Below are 18,006 nucleotides of genomic sequence, written 5' to 3' on the forward strand. Positions count from 1 at the left end.
CAACTTCGGGTGGTTCGACGACTTGGACGCTACGACGATCTGGAGGTGCTTGCCGGCGCGCATGGATTGTTGAGTTCGATTGATGGATCAGGAGGACGATCACACAATGACCTCATCGCGGAGTTCATCCAGGTCATGGCCTACTCCTCCCTTGCGGACACCGCCCAACACCTCGACTCCTGCGGCTGGTGGCTCCGCCACCGTCCCTAGATTGTCGGTGGACGAGGCGCAGGAGGAGGCAGTGCGCGATCCAATCCCTGGTGACCTCCTCGCCATGGCGCCTCCTGGCGAATCCCTGGACGAGCGCGATAAGCTTATGGCTAAGGGGACGGCGGGCGGCTTCCAGGATCAATCGGAGCTAGACGTGGGCACGGATCGTGTGGTGATGGGGAGGACCGATTCTTCCTGGGGAGGAGGCAGCTGGCTGGGGGAGGAGTGAAATTGGGGGAGGAGGGGGCTTGTTGGGGGAGGAGGGAGCTGTCTAGGGGAGGAGGAGCTCCGGTGGAGGATTGATTCCGGCGGACGACGGGGAATCAGATCGGGATTCAAGTTTTAAACAGGGGTATAGATGTCTTTTCGTTGCATTTTCACCTGGTCGGAAAGTACTCCCAACGTCTTATATTTCTGCACGGAGGGAGTAGAAGATTGGTCTGAACTGAACTGTATTCAGTATTCGGCATCTCTCATGTGATGGTGATTTTGATTCTCCGAGTGTTCATGATATTTATTACTTAACCCTTCTTGCTGGCTTTGGGGTATCTAACCTTTAAGATGAATCTATATCAGGTTTGCTTTCGAATCCAAATGGCATTTGAGATCCCAGGAAAAAATTATATCTTAGGTATGAGTATATATGATTAACCATTCATTTGGCGCATACCTTAGGTTGTTGCACTATAATCTCAGCCTGATATGGTGTGTTCTATATTATCTTATTATCCTTATAATACTGATGTTTTATCATTCCAATTACTGCTATTGGAGTACATGATAGTTTGAAACACTAATAGTGTAAGCATTACTAGAATACATTTCGTTGTCCATGCCCCAAGTAGTAGTGACGGCAAGCATATATGTTATGCTCAAAGGAGACTTCTTGTTCTTGTTGCTTTTTATAAGGTACTACATATATGTATATATGGCAACACTGGACAGTTTTAAGCATACATGAAATTGTCATGGCTGGGGTATTTTGAAGTTAAGTATTGTTCATTCAGTTAAAGTAAGTAATATCAGATATTGTGAGAAATGTGTAACATCTAACCTATAATGTTAGTTGAATTTTAACCTGCTATGTGCTTTGAAATTTCACATGTGCGTTACATGTTTCGACTCTGGTGCATATCTTGCCGTTTGGGGCCTTCAAGTCAGCATCTGGTGATTGACATCAGAGCTGCATGTTTAAACGGTATATGCATTTAGGCCGATGCTTCTTCTTGAGATCTGACTGCATTGACATTGTCTTCTAACTATCCTGATGGAATTCTTTCCCAGGTCTTATATCAGAATTATTATGTATACTAAGTTTCTTGTTTGTTGGAAATGTTGAGTATAAAGGAGTCTGTTTAATAACAAATCTTTGTTCTCACCAGAACAGCTTAGTGGCAGCCATTGAGCTGGTACTGAAAAAATCAACATCAACAGAGATCTGATCTTACCTTGATGGAATTGTTCTATAAGCTGGACACACTATTTGCTTGTTATGAAACTCTCTTTCGGTTTACATAAATTTACTTCAGCTTATGAAAGAACATTTAGTTAAAAACATGCTACGAATTATGAGCAGAAGCTTCGCTATTATTTCAAGTACCAAATTGAGTTGGATACCTCTACATGGTCTATATATATAGTTTCACAGCAACTTTCAATTCGATCTATAGCCCAGCCTTGAGAACATTAGGCTCGTGGGGACTTTGTTATTTCGGCGAGGTTACAGATTCTCCTTTTGGCAGAAGCTATATATTGATTTTTCATTTGGAGTTAGTTTATCGAATGTAAAAGAATCTTGGTAATCAAAGGTTGCAAGCATGCAGTTGTAATATTGAAAAGCTGCTGAAGGAAAAAAAAAAAGAAGCATATTTGTAGCGTTGATCCATAAAGTTATATTTATTACTATATTATGAGTTAATTCAGAATTAGCAATAAAAATTGCTACACTACTTCCATTGTTATGGAATTATTATGGTGGTGTGATTTAGTAGATTATTGACATAGTTATTTTTTCTATTGTAGATCAGATGGACGGGCGCCACAACGGGCGCATCTATGTTCTAGTTATAAACTGAAAACTGGAGTGTTCATTTTCCATGTAGCATATGCTCTGTTTTTTGCTACGTTATTTTTTTTTTAGATAAAAGGCACTCAAGTGCCCAACTTTGAATTAACAAAGCCACCAACGGCGAGAACGATACAAAGTGCTGAACCCAGCTTACAGAACGACACCACACACCCACACGAACTACCGAAGAAGCTACAACCGGAAGCGCGACCAACAAGCTCAGCCAAAGCGCCTACGAGACTCGGAGAAGAGCTGGAGTCTACAGTGTAGGGCCGGAGCTCACTCGAGAGCGAGCCATTTTCACGTGCGCCTCAACAGAACTCCTCCGTCGCAGAAGCGCCACCGGAAGCCGACCACCACCGGGGGCCAACCATCGTTGCTCACAAACCGAACAGCAGCGCCAAGGAAGCTCGACAAGGGGAGGGCACGGAGCAAGCCTTGCCGAAGATTGCCGAAGAATCACCTCCGTCGCAACCATCGGTGAGCCTTGCGCTGTGGCTCCAAGACGGTGTCTTCAAGAAGAGCACGACACCGGAGTGCCGCCACCGCCCGATCCGAGGATCTTGGGTTTTCACCCGGACGAAGTAGAGGAATGGAGATTGGCCTCACAGCGCCTTCAGCAAGGGAACGCCATCCGCGGCCGCCGCCGCCGTGGCCCGAGGGGCAAAGGTTTCCCTTTGGCAACAACACCACCATCTACACCCCACAACACTCGACTCGCCGACCACCACGCCGCCCTCACGGCCGTGGTCACCAGCCAGCACCAGAGTCATTGGCTCGCCCGCCAACTAGCATGACTCCCACCTTCCAGGGCCGCCGCCCCGGCGTCCCAGTTTAGAGCACAACGGAGAAAAGGATGAGAACGAGTAGACCTTCGCAGCGAGAACCCCGAACCCCCTGCCTGGAAGCATCGAACCTTACTGCAGAGGGCACCTCCCGAGGATCGGTCGACCAACAGCCCCCGTGGCTGCCGGCAACACCAGATCGCGGGACGAAAGACGATGGCTTCACATGGCACCAGGCCCCTGCCTGGCCCGTAGGAAGCCAACACGCTCCCAGCACCCTCACCAACACCGGCAGGCCACCGCCGCCGGCCAAGCTTGCTACCAAGGCAGCACACCGCACCAGACCACTGCAGGTGACCGGACTCCAACCGAGGAGCCGGCCAACCACCGCACCTTGCGCCGTCGCCACCAGGAGGGGAACAAAGCCAGATCGGCCTCCAGCAGCCCCCATGGCTGCCGGCGCTCACGGATCTGGGGCGAAAAAGGGCTCGAAATGGGCCCGGGGCCCTGCCCCGGCCCGAACTCGAGGCGGCCAGATCTGGCGCGCCACACCTTCTTCCCAGGACCCCTCCACGCCGGAGCGAACGGGCGTCGCAACTGCCGGCCGAGCTGCTCGCCGGATCAGAACCCACTCGCGCCGCCATCACCTTCACCAGCCCGCCAGGGCTCGAGCTCGCGCCGCCCGCGCCGGAGCCGCTCCAGGGAGCCGCCGCCGCCACGAGCGCGCCATGGATGCGCCGTCACCACGCCGAGGTCGGAGCTCCGCGCCGCCGCGCCCGCCGCCCAGCGCGACGCCCTCACTGGCCGCCCCGGCCCGCGCCACGGCCACCGCGCGAGGGGGTTATTGCTACTCATCAATGACTTTGTAAAAGATAGTTCGTTTCGTATAAATGTCATGCATGCTTTGTTAGTCCTCTCTGGTTTTATTGTTGCACTTCCGTACCAATGACATGTAAATTTGGTTGCGCGAGGGGGTTGCTGACGGAGTATTTAAATATATTTGCAGATTCAAGTTAGTGAAGAGGTGTTGCGTTTCGCTGTGGCCGATCGTGCAAAAGGTAGTCTCAACAAAAGCGACACCCTGTGCTAGATGAATCTTATTTCATGCATTGATTAGAATGCGAACGGCAAAATAGTGCTGCTGAGTATTCATGTTGCTTTCACTAGGTGTATGTTGTGCTGTCCACATTGGTTTCACAACTGTTCATGTTACTTGTGCTGTTGTACTTTAATTATAACAACGTGTGTGGTATAATAATATTTGTCTGATCATGTTCTAGTTTTATTAGACTAGTCACAATGGGAAGTATCATACACTAGTATCATGCACATGATACTAGTTTATGATACTACCCCCACAGTGCATAGTATCATAAGATAATATCATAGTATCATTATATTTAATGTTTTGTAGAATCTCAATGCAAATATGTGTACAAGATGTGTTTGCCATTAAGTTTTCTAGTTTTACGTGCTATGATACGGTATCATATTATGATACTACTCTCATCTCTCACCTCATTAAATGATGTGCCACATCAGATTTTTGCCAACATGGCATGCATGATACTACCTATGATACTGCCATTGTGACTAGGGCTGGACAAAAAGCTCGAAGATCGGCGAGTTAAATGAGTGCTCGTTTGCTCGACTCGTTTGAGATCGGCTCGTTTTGTTAATGAGTCGAGCTGAGCATCAGTTTTTGCTCGTTAAGGTTAACGAGCTAAACAATCGAGCCGACTATGTTCATGAGCTACTCGTTAAGATCGGTAACAAGCTAGGTTTTACCAGTTTTGACTGCAAGTCACTTTAGTTATCTCAAATACTTGGCAGGAAGGAACCAAACAAAATAGTGTTCTTTAACCATGCTTGAAACTCCTACATTAGGATCTAAAAGTCTATGTTTCCTCTCTTCCTTACTAGGCAATGCACACATGTTTGTTTTCCATTGCCTCCTTAACGGTCCTTAACGAGCTGCTCGCGAGCGCTCGCAAGAACATAACGAGTCGAGCCGAACAATGATTTCAGCTCGTTATTCTTAACGAGCTTAACGATTCGAGCCTTAACGGTCACGAGCTTAACGAGCCGAGCCTTAACGATCCGAGCAGCTCGTTAGTCCACCCCTAATTGTGACTAGTCTTAGCTACTCCCTCCTTTCTTAATCATAAAACTGTCCTACATTTAATTAAGAACGGGCTACGAGATTACTCCAAGAAACATTATCATGGCATGAAAGATAGTTTTCTGTCGGTGGAGGACGCATGGAAAAGGAAATATGTGAATGATAATTCTAATATATAAGTGAATAGTCATTTTGTTGTCGTTACCACATGGCTAGTCTTGCTGCATATATAGAACCTACATATATAAGTATGCTTCCACGGTTAACAGTAAGTCATTTGGAAACTATATATCTCTCTCGAGAAACGGTGCTGGGGAGTATGTTTCCACGGCATGCAGAGACACCATAATAAATGTCAGGTCGATTATTTCTACAGATCATGCAGGTAGTAAGTAGGACACAATACACCACCGAATCAGCAAAGAGAAGTAGCTAAGTACGTAGCTCCATGCATGTCAGTACCAACAGCTGCCATGTACTACTAGAACGTAGGTATTGAGAACAAGCAAGTGCGTGCACCTAGAGCGATTCCTGGGCTATCCACGATAGCCACGAGGTGGGAGCTGGCCACCCGTCATCTGCACCTGTTGGTCCACCTGTCACCATGTAACTGGCTCAAACGAGTGACGGAAACAAAATCCAGGGGAAAATGAGTGGGGGAGTTGAGGACAGTGAGCCCGAGCCCTACCCCATTCCCTCGCGCCGCCGCCTCTCTCCTTCTCTCCTGCTGCCGCCGCATCCCGCGCCGCCGCGCCCCATCCTCTCGTGATCCCCCTCACTCATTGGGCCTCGTCCTCAAGCTCCTCCTCCCCCATACGCCGCTGCACTCGCGGGTAAACGCTAGCCCTGCCCACACAATCCACAGCCGTGGCCCCTTCGGTGCCTACTCTGTTATGGACCCAAGCACTGAAGCTACTCCAACGCCATCAGGCAAGCAAAGAAGGAAACTACGACGCGTCGGGCAAAGACCAGCTCGGCTCAGTGGGCCCGAATGGACTACTTAACATCCAATCAGAGCTGGGCATGTCAGCGGCATGACAAGATCCCTGGACCTGCGCTCGGTGGCTCGCTGGCCTTATATGCTGCTATTGCTGTTGTTTTAGCTGTCGTTTGACCAGTTTGTGAACTGAATCCCCTTTCCCCTCCCGTGCTTCCTTTCTCCACCCCAAACTGCTTCTCTATTCCTCTCAATTCCTCTGTAAAGGTGAACCATATGTGGATGGTTGAGTGGATCTAGTGGGAACGTAACATACTCTCTTTCCCCGATGCCCTCCATGCGGCAGCAGCGGCGGTCACTATTCTCTTCTCCCTCCCTCATTAGCAATGTAGCGGGCGCATCGTCGACGGCGGAAGTGGAGCAGCCCTGCACCATCACGCCGCCGATGGCGGCAGATCCCCTTCCGTGAGAAATCATGGAAGCTGTTCGACGGGGCATTGAATCTCCTTCGGTTCTCAAGCACCCGTCAGCGGCTTCGTCATGGCCGAAGGAGAGACGGTAGACTCCAGTGAGAAGCCCCTCAACGAGCTCGGCTACAAGCAAGATCTCTGGAGGGATGGTATTGCTATACGGCTTGTTCGTTACATATGGACGAGGTAGATTTTGAACCTGTCCAATAGTAGAGCGCTACAATTTTAGAAGCTGATTAACACCCCTCACTGGTGAAGTCTACAATACGGTAATCTGAGTGTTGAAAACAAGCTCATCTATGTCAGCGTGTTATTTTTTCACACTAATAAATGAATGGCGCCGTGTTTATATTATTTCTATACAGGTATCTTGGAGGTGCAGCTTCAGTTTTGCTGCATTTAGATTTATCCCATATAATCCATTAATATACAATATACTTGTTATATATTTACTCTCATTCTTTGTTTCCTAAGAACCTGATACAAAAGTCATATATTTTCCAAGCCGATCGAGCTACTAACACATGGTGGAGCAAATAATAAAAATTATTAAATGTGCAAATGTGAAGCTCATATTGGAGATTAGCACGATGACCATTCTCCCAGTCCTTTTTACTAGCTTGTGGATTGGTTTATCCATGTTTGTTAGGCTGGAAATTCGAGTAACTCGGGTTTCTGCAGTTTGGCCTGGCTTGGGCCATGCTTCTGAGAACCTAGAGCTTCCAAATGTGATGAATGAAAGGGGAATTTTTTTTCTTGGGCCACCATCAGTTTGATTTCTGCATTAGGCCATAAGACTGGTTCTTCTCTTATTGAGCAAGCAGCAGTAGCTCCAACTCTTCCATCGAGTAGATCACATATATGCATTCTCCTATTTTTGTATAGTTCTGCTCTGGGTTTTTTCCTTGCTTAAATATAAATTCTGAAGCAACTTATAGCTCAAGTTCGTACTATCTTTCTGAATTCATTTATAAGTTTTTCATCATCTTCTATATTTACAGATTCGCTGAATAGATGACCAAGGCAATCGATTCGAGGAGAGACCTGCGGATTTGGACTTGTGGGAGCGTGTCTCTGATGGCTTGACTGAGGAAGGATTTGGTTGAATGGAAGGATCACAACCTGCAGCTCCACTGGTTGAAAGAAAATGATGACGCGGAATTTTACTGCTCAAGAATTAATTAAGTTTTACAAAATTTTGAGGGCACATGTTCTTCTGGTGGAATGATCCTGCAGGGGCTACACCATAGCGAATTTTATGAAGATATACTTGAATTTGAACACTTCCAGATTTCTCTGAGCTCGATTGTTTCCAAAAAAAAGTGCTTTTGTTCTTCTCTTGAGGTGGCAATTAAGATTGATATAGCTCATAAGCACATGAGGATGCTCGATGTGAACTGATCACTTTCTTTGTGTGTTACATGAAAGTAAATGTATGTGTGGCTTGATTATTTTTTTATGATGCTAATATGGTGGAATGATTATGTTGAATTTACGAAAACAGTCAGTTGTTTGTATGCTCAGTAATAAAAAAGAGCTGAACTAATCTGGGTTATTTTTATGTTCATTTTGCAGGCTAACATTTTTTAAGTATTTGACTCTGAAATTGATTTAGGCTGGTGGCACATGTTTGGTTTTAGTTAATTTACAGAGGAGTTAAAAAGAAGAAGGCGCAGGAATAAGAGAAAAAGGAGGTGCATTCTCTCAATCTGTACATAGTGCAACCCAAAATAAAGTAGTTACTTGGTTCAGTTTTCACTGCAGATATATTTGCTCTATTTGCATCGTCTCTAGACCAGTGCATTCTCTCAATGTGCGAAACACTCGTTCTTTCCGGTTCACTGAACACTATATTGATGCAGGGAAAGCTATTTTTTAGCATAGGCTAGAGTTACAACATGACACATCGTTGCCCAGAATTTCCATCTTGGTACTGTATGGATATATTTTGTTTGATATACCATCCATGTACTAATTGCACTCAAACTGTATAAGGTACACTCTATATCCTTTACTGCTATTTGATTCCTTTGGTCATGTGTGACAATCGGGTGATACCACTTTGTCTTTATAAACATGTGTGACAATGGCAACTTATGCATGCAGTTTTTTGTGTTTATTACACAAGAGTCCATCGAAGTGCAATGAAGGTAATCGAAAATGGACTGAATATTATGCACAATTGCCTTCATAGCCACACAGGAATATGTTGTTTCAAAGGTACTTGAGCTTGTTTCAATGATAGACAACAGATATTTAAACTTTGGTACATTTAGTTGTTCTGAGCGGTGCTTAATGATAGCTCATTGTTTTGTAAATTTTTGTGCATTTAGTACAAAGTTTACATCTAGGTTCTGATTGTTTTTCTCTAGGACAACCTTCGATAAAGATTATCTTTACTATTTATTGCTTATTCTCTTGATGTTTGTGAGGTGTTTTTAGTTCTACCTCCTTGCAATTTGTTTAGCTCATTTGTGTCAGCCAGAGAAATTGAAATACATTTCAGATTACATCAAATGCATGGATTTAATTATATGCTTTAAAGATCTATTTCATAAACGCCCATGCTTCATATGGTAGCTACTTTCTGATATGAACCTGGAAAGTAGTCATTGGCTGATTTGTGTCCATGTTGCGTGACAGTGCCACCATTCGTGCCATGTGACAAGAACTGATCATGCATAAAGATTTAGTTCTTCGATGAATAGGTGTACTCCACCGCGAAATTGTGCTCATATGAAGATTTTATCCATTCATTCCATCTTCTCATATCCAATTTAGCATTTGTTAAAGAAAGCGTGTTTCTTTTGGGGTTTGTCTAGACTCGGCATTTCTACTCATTTTTTTGTGTGGTCTATATTAGGTAACAAGAAAAGAGGATAAATTCGTTTCTAAATATGGTATGTCTTATGTGTGTTGCATATGAGCCATATGATGGACCTCTAAAATTGCTTTTAAGTTTTAACTTATTTTGGTAGGTCAATCAAAACCACTTACAAAATGATTAATGCCTCGCATAAATCCTAAAACCTGATGGTATGTTGCAACTTAAAAAACTGAAAGAAACCTTAAACAAACGTGTTATGTTGATAAATGTTGCTCAGGTTTACTTTGATCTGTCCTGCTGATATGCATTAGAGGCAGCTCCACTTTTTATGTGCAGATCTTAATAAATTATCAAATCACCTTTATTTAGTATGTTTATGAGCTCAGGAAATTATATTTATTTCATGCTAATATATGTCATCTTAGTAATTATTGAAGTAGTGCCAATAACAAAATATTTGTGCTCGCAAGAAATATATCTTTTATTCTCAAGATGTGTCATTCGAACCGTGGCTTCCATTCTCCCGTGCATCCAGTTGTTTAATTGAAAGAAACACATTTGCTAGGAATTTCTACAAGTAACCGATGATCTGTTCCTTAGTTCCAGGTCTTCGGTTGGGACGGCGTGGGCCATGTTCAAGATCTGGTAGGCCATCAACCCTAAGAGCATCCTGAAGGCCACATCACTCGCCAAGACAACCATCAAGGTCTGCCAACCTCCGATTGAAGAGCAACCAGAGCAACTAGAGATTCAAGCAGCCTTCATCACAACCACTTGCAAACAAAAGCCTTCATTCTTAGGCCCTGGCTGGTGTGCGACATTGTAGATATATGTGCTGGGAACAAAGAGCAACCTACCATGTATTTTTCCTCTGCTGATGTGAACGTGTGTGTGTTCAGAGTGTTTCGTTGTTTGGTCTGAATATGAGCTGATGTACTTGATGAATGGAGGGCTACTGCTGGTTTTTTACTGCTGTTATGGTGTTAATTGGTTTCAAAGAAGTTGTAACTACTCTATAATCTAACAATTAAACTGATCTCTTGTTCTTACCTTACATTGATTTTTTGATAAATGCAACATCAATTATTATTTTATTGGAGTATGTCCTGAACCTAAGGGCAATAAATATAGTGGCTTATCTTGTCCTTGATTGGAACTCCAAAGGCCAACCACTAGTGATCTCCATGTCAGTACGGATCGGAGCTCCCAGCTGTCTCCTAATGCCCAAAAAGAAGAACCAGCAGGCGCGGCCCGTTGGACCTGGTCCGGTCCCGGTGCACCATAACGGCGTTGGCATGGGCGGATGCAGGTACAAGCCTGTGGGGGCCAATGCCCCCACTCAGTTTTCACTAACAAGCTAATATGTTAATTTTTCACCATTGATGCCCCCACTCACTAAGCTAAATACAGCCCTGATGCCACAAACTGCCCCCTCTTAATTATATCTCTGGCTCCGCCCCTGGGCGTTGGTGGTGGTCAGAGCGCCCACGAGCAGGACTAGGATACATGCGATTTCGTACCTTAGGCAGGTGATCTGGTGCTCGCCGGCGCAGGTCTGCCTGAAGTCGGGCGCGACGAGGACGCCCAACGCGGCCGACCCCGAGCCCCAGTACACAACCGCCAACATCTGCATAGTGGACACTTAGGCTTAGCTCTGATAAACTTGTTCTTTTTTACTCAAGCCGGCCGGCCGGCCGGCCGGCTGGTCATGCCATACCTTTCCTCTCCGGCCGGAATATCCGTGTGAAACCAAACAAGGCCTTAAAGCAAGTGCAGTGCGTACACATTACATACCCACTCGTAGAACACGGCGGGGTAGGAGAAGTGATCCCCCGGCGCCAGCTCCAGCCACTGCCACTGCTTGTGCTCAGCGACATGGAAGAGTATCATCATCGGGCACATGCACATCACCCAGAAGGCCGATACCTTGATGGCCCTGCATGACAATGGAGTAGTACTATGTTCCTTAATCTGCATTTATGGAGGAAGTAAAGTATACTATTAATACTCCATAACTCTATTTGTGGCCCAGCTATTAACGAATTAAGGTCCAGGAGAAAAGATGGCAAAAGTGCAAAGAAGCTTAAGAACACAAACACTCTTGAATAGTGGCGGAGCTATGTGCATGTTAGGGGGGCTACCGCCCCCCCCCCCCAGCTTTTGACCATTCTCTCAAGAATTTCTCTTTGGGATAGACTTAAATGGGATTTTTTAACCCTTCTCCCCTAGCAGTTCTTGGCTAGCTCCGCCACAACTGTTGAAATCACGTAACTACCATAGTGATTTGTCGCACACTCTTTCCTGTCACTCATGATGAAGTCGGAAATGCCACCCGCCATGCTGGCTGCAGTGAACATAAGTGCCCCCCATGATCTGTGCAGAAACAATATCATTAACTCAATAAATTCTATGAAGTCAATAAAGTTACCGTTAAGAGTAGACATGCAATTACACCAGATCCGACTGTAAACAACCAATCAAGGCGTCGTAAACGGCGCTTGATAGACATCACATAGATGTCCAGAATGGCCACTGAGATGCTCCACAAACACTCCATACCAGAGGCTGCAACAAGAGAACTGGCTAAACCAGCATCTCGTGAGTTTGATATGGGAAAAGACTTAAATGCAGCATCATTTTTAAGAAATAAGAAAAAACCTACCCAAAGTGAAGGATCGATCGTGAATTCTATGCTGGCCATGATGACTACAAGCGTGATCGTTGCGCAACCGAACTGTACATACCGGAGGCCGAGCCAGAGAAGCGTCCCAGGCTTCCCAGGCACTTCAATGTTGACCCCTAGCTGCTGACCCACCGGAAGTGTTGTGGGTATACTTCATGGGTGTACCATCGACAGTGCCTGGATCCGGCAAGCCCGGGTGGCCCATAGACGGTAATGGTGGCATGAGGCCCATTGGGCGGCCCAGTTGCTGTAGATCAAGTTGGATGAAGACCAGCCCAGGAACAAGGAGCCGGATCCACCGGACCGATATTGGTGACGGATCCGACTTGGCCCATTAAGGGTAGCCGGATCTGGTACGACATAGATGGGAAGGCGGATCCTTGACGTACACGGCAAGACATTGTACCGTAGTTAGGCAACTTGTATTCCGGGTAGGACTCTCCATGTAAACCCTAGATCCGTGCGCCTTTATAAGCCGGATCCCGCGAGCCCTAGAGGCACAACCACAACTCATTGTAACAACGCGCAAGCGCCCAGATAATTCCAGACAAGCAGCAGTAGGCCCTGTCTCCGTGCAGGTGTTCCGAAGCTGGGTAACTCGCGTACTACCGTCCCGAGGACACTCCACCCTATGGCCCCTACTTCTTTTCCCCCTCGTGAGGTTCCCTCCTCCGAGGTACCGTCTACTAAGCAACGACAGTTGGCGCCCACCGTGGGGCCTGAGGCGTCTGGAGGCCGGAACTGGGAGGGCTCCGCCATGGGAAGCTACGACGACACGATCTCTGTGGGGCGTGTTCTTTACGCCGGGAATTTTCCGATCGTCCCTCCGGATGAGTTCTGGATTCCGGCTAGGACCAACCCCGTCAAGCTCTCCATCGTCCCAATCGGCGGCATCCACATCTTCATCGGCGAAACCGTTGATTCTGACGGGAACGCTCTGGTAAGTAACGCTGGCGCGACCGCCGCCGATCTGGACGCAGTCGCGAAGATCCGATCTGAGTCGCAGAAATTCCTAAGAAAGATTCCGCCTTAGATCTGAAAAAATCAAAACCCACCCAATCCGCCCCTGAGCAGGAGAAAACGGTGGAAGACCAATGCAGATCCGCCTGGGTCTCCCAGGTGTTAGAGAAGCAAAGGTGTCACTTTGTGCACTGATGTCTACGTTCCCCCTCCTTTCCTGTAGACAGTGTTGGGCCTCCAAGAGCAGAGGTTTGTAGAACAGCAGCAAGTTTTCCCTTAAGTGGATCACCCAAGGTTTATCGAACTCAGGGAGGAAGAGGTCAAAGATATCCCTCTCATGCAACCCTGCAACCACAAAGCAAGAAGTCTCTTGTGTCCCCAACACACCTAATAGGTGCACTAGTTCGGCGAAGAGATAGTGAAATACAGGTGGTATGAATATATATGAGCAGTAGCAACGGTGCCAGAAAATAGCTTGCTGGCGTGTAGTTGATGGTGGTAGTATTGCAGCAGTAGTAACACAGTAAAACAGTAAACAAGCAGCGATAGCAGTATTTAGGAACAAGGCCTAGGGATTACACTTTCACTAGTGGACACTCTCAACATTGATCACATAACAGAATAGATAAATGCATACTCTACACTTTTGTTGGATGATGAACGCATTGCGTAGGATTACACGAACCCTCAATGCCGGAGTTAACAAGCTCCACAATTTGTTCATATTTAAGTAACCTTATAGTGTAAGATAGATCAACAGATTAAACCAAGTACTAACATAGCATGCACACTGTCACCTTCATGCATATGTAGGAGGAATAGATCACATCAATATTATCATAGCAATAGTTAACTTCGCAATCTACAAGAGATCATGATCATAGCATAAACCAAGTACTAACACGGTGCACACACTGTCACCTTTACACACGTGCAGGAGGAATAAAACTACTTTAATAACTTTGCTAGAGTAGCACATAGATAGTAGTGATACAAAACTCATATGAATCTCAATCATGTAAAGCAGCTCATGAGATTATTGTATTGAGGTACATGGGAGAGAGATTAGCCACATAGCTACCGGTACAGCCCCGAGCCTCGATGGAGAACTACTCCCTCCTCATGGGAGCAGCAGCGGTGATGAAGATGGCGGTGGAGATGGCAGCGGTGTCGATGGAGAAGCCTTCCGGGGGCACTTCCCCGCTCCGGCAGGGTGCCGGAACAGAGACTCCTGTCCCCCAGATCTTGGCTTCGCGATGGCGGCGGCTCTGGAAGGTTTTCCGTATCGTGGTTCTTCGCATCAGGGTTTTCGATCCAGGGGCTTTATATAGGCGAAGAGGCGGCGCAGGAGGGTCGAAGAGGCGGTGGCACCATAGGCTGGCGCGGCCAGGGCCCAGGCCGCGCCACCCTATCATCTGGGGCCCACAGGGCCCCCCTCTGGCGGCTCTCGGGTGTTCTGGATGCTTCCGGTGAAAATAGGAACCTGGGTCTTGATTTCGTCCGATTCCGAGAATATTTCGTTACTAGGATTTCTGAAACCAAAAACAGCAGAAAACAGGAACTGGCACTTCGGCATCTTGTTAATAGGTTAGTTCCAGAAAATGCACGAATATGACATAAAGTGTGCATAAAACATGTAGATAACATCAATAATGTGGCATGGAACATAAGAAATTATCGATACGTCGGAGACGTATCAGCATCCCCAAGCTTAGTTCTGCTCGTCCCGAGCAGGTAAAACGATAACAAAGATAATTTCTGGAGTGACATGCCATCATAATCTTGATCATACTATTTGTAAAGCATATGTAGTGAATGCAGCGATCAAAACAATGTATATGACATGAGTAAACAGGTGAATCATATAGCAAAGACTTTTCATGAATAGCACTTCAAGACAAGCATCAATAAGTCTTGCATAAGAGTTAACTCATAAAGCAATAATTCAAAGTAAATGTATTGAAGCAACACAAAAGAAGATTAAGTTTCAGCGGTTGCTTCCAACTTATAACATGTATATCTCATGGATATTGTCAACATAGAGTAATATAATAAGTGCAATATGCAAGTATGTAGGAATCAATGCACAGTTCACACAAGTGTTTGCTTCTTGAGGTGGAGAGAAATAGGTGAACTGACTCAACATTGAAAGTAAAAGAATGGTCCTTCAAAGAGGAAAAGCATCGATTGCTATATTTGTGCTAGAGCTTTGATTTTGAAAACATGAAATAATTTTGTCAACGGTAGTAATAAAGCATATGCATCATGTAAATTATATCTTATAAGTTGCAAGTCTCATGCATAGTATACTAATAGTGTCCGCACCTTGTCCTAATTAGCTTGGACTACCGGATCATCACAATGCATTGTTTTTACCAAGTGTCACAAAGGGGTACCTCTATGTCGCCTGTACAAAGGTCTAAGGAGAAAGCTCGCATTGGATTTCTCGCTATTGATTATTCTTCAACTTAGACATCCATACCGGGACAACATAGACAACAGATAATGGACTCCTCTTTTATGCATAAGCATGTAACAACAATTAATAATTTTCTCATTTGAGATTTGAGGATTGTTGTCCAAAACTGAAACTTCCACCATGGATCATGGCTTTAGTTAGCGGCCCAATGTTCTTCTCTAACATATGCATGCTCCAACAATAAGGTGGTAGATCGCTCTTACTTCAAACAAGACGGACATGCATAGCAACTCACATGATATTCAACAATGAATAGTTGATGGCGTCCCCAGTAAACATGGTTATCGCACAACAAGCAACTTAATAAGAGATAAAGTGCATAATTACATATTCAATACCACAATAGTTTTTAAGCTATTTGTCCCATGAGCTATATATTGCAAAGGTGAAGAATGGAATTTTAAAGGTAGCACTCAAGCAATTTACTTTGGAATGGCGGAAAATACCATGTAGTATAGGTAGGTATGGTGGACACAAATGGCATAGTGGTTGGCTCAAGTATTTTGGATGCATGAGAAGTATTCCCTCTCGATACAAGGTTTAGGCTAGCAAGGCTTATTTGAAACAAACACAAGGATGAACCGGTGCAGCAAAACTCACATAAAAGACATATTGAAAACATTATAAGACTCTACACCGTCTTCCTTGTTGTTCAAACTCAATACTAGAAATTATCTAGACCTTAGAGAAACCAAATATGCAAACCAAATTTTAGCATGCTCTATGTATTTCTTCATTAATGGGTGCAAAGCATATGATGCAAGAGCTTAAACATGAGCACAACAATTGCCAAGTATCACATTACCCAAGACATTTATAGCAATTACTACATGTATCATTTTCCAATTCCAACCATATAACAATTTAACGAAGAGAAAACTTCGCCATGAATATTATGAGCTAAGAACACATGTGTTCATACGAACCAGCGGAGCGTGTCTCTCTCCCACACAAGCATGATGTAATCTAATTTATTTAAACACAAACAAGAACAAAAACATACAGACGCTCCAAGTAAAGCACATAAGATGTGATGGAATAAAAATATAGTTTCAGGGGAGGAACCTGATAATGTTGTCGATGAAGAAGGGGATGCCTTGGGCATCCCCAAGCTTAGACGCTTGAGTCTTCTTGATATATGCAGGGGTGAACCACCGGGGCATCCCCAAGCTTAGAGCTTTCACTCTCCTTGATCATGGTATATCATCCTCCTCTCTTGACCCTTGAAAACTTCCTTCACACCAAACTCGAAACAAACTCATTAGAGGGTTAGTGCATAATCAAAAACTCACATGTTCAGAGGTGACACAATCATTCTTAACACTTCTGGACATTGCTCAAAGCTACTGGAAGTCAATGGAACAAAGAAATCCATCTCACATAGCAAAAGAAGCAATGCGAAATAAAAGGCAGAATCTGTCAAAACAGAACAGTCCGTAAAGACGAATTTTAAAAGGGCACCAGACTTGCTCAGATGAAAATGCTCAAATTGAATGAAAGTTGCGTACATATCTGAGGATCACTCACGTAAATTGGCATAATTTTCTGAGTTACCTACAGAGAATTAGGCCCAGATTCGTGACAGCAAGAAAACAGTTTCTGCGCAGTAATCCAAATCTAGTATTGACTTTACTATCAAAGACTTTACTTGGCACAACAAAACACAAAACTAAGATAAGGAGAGGTTGCTACAGTAGTAAACAACTTCCAAGACACAAATATAAAACAAAGTACTGTAGCAAAATAACACATGGGTTATCTCCCAAGAAGTTCTTTCTTTATAGCCGTTAAGATGGGCTCAGCAGTTTTAATGATGCACTCGCGAGAAATAGTATTTGAAGCAAAAGAGAGCATCAAGAGGCAAATTCAAAACACATTTAAGTCTAACATGCTTCCTATGCATAGGAATCTTGTAAATAAACAAGTTCATGAAAAGCAAAGTAACAAGCATAGGAAGATAAAACAAGTATAGCTTCAAAAATTTCAGCACATAGAGAGGTGTTTTAGTAACATGAAAATTTCTACAACCATATTTTCCTCTCTCATAATAACTTTCAGTAGCATCATGAGCAAACTCAACAATATAACTATCACATAAAGCATTCTTATCATGGTGCATATGCATAGAAGTATCATTAAATTTGGCATAAGAAGAGTTATTCTCATTAATAGTAATTGGAGCAGGATTATTATCAAGAATTTGAACATGGTAAACAAGTTGCATATTAAGGAAATTGTTTTTGATAAGCTTATCATAACTATGACAAGTTTCATAAGGATAATTGTAACATGTGTCATATCCATCTCTATAGCGATTATCTAGACCAGAATATGTGATATCATCATTTTCACTAAAAGTAGAGGTCTCAAGTATAGGATCTTCGAGCACAACATCCCCAAGCTTGGAGCTTTCAATATCATCGTTTGAGGGGACATGAATAATGCTATCATCATTACTTTCATAA

The 18,006-nt window shown here is 44.5% G+C and overlaps 1 long non-coding RNA gene across 3 annotated transcripts; it reads left to right on the forward strand.

Annotated features, from left to right (window-relative positions):
- The first annotated feature begins 5,907 nt into the window (after positions 1–5,907).
- Positions 5,908–10,392, forward strand: LOC127345987 (uncharacterized). 3 transcript variants are annotated; one of them, XR_007879152.2, is made up of 3 exons: positions 5,932–8,587; positions 8,699–8,812; positions 10,020–10,392. It is a non-coding gene; the product is annotated as an uncharacterized lncRNA (long non-coding RNA). The 3 variants fall into 3 exon arrangements; XR_007879151.2 differs by having other exon boundaries at positions 5,932–8,286; positions 8,455–8,812; XR_007879149.1 differs by having other exon boundaries at positions 5,908–8,812.
- Positions 10,393–18,006: the final 7,614 nt, after the last annotated feature.

The sequence above is a fragment of the Lolium perenne genome, chromosome 3 (genome assembly GCF_019359855.2).
Source record: "Lolium perenne isolate Kyuss_39 chromosome 3, Kyuss_2.0, whole genome shotgun sequence".
Lineage (NCBI taxonomy): Eukaryota > Viridiplantae > Streptophyta > Magnoliopsida > Poales > Poaceae > Lolium > Lolium perenne.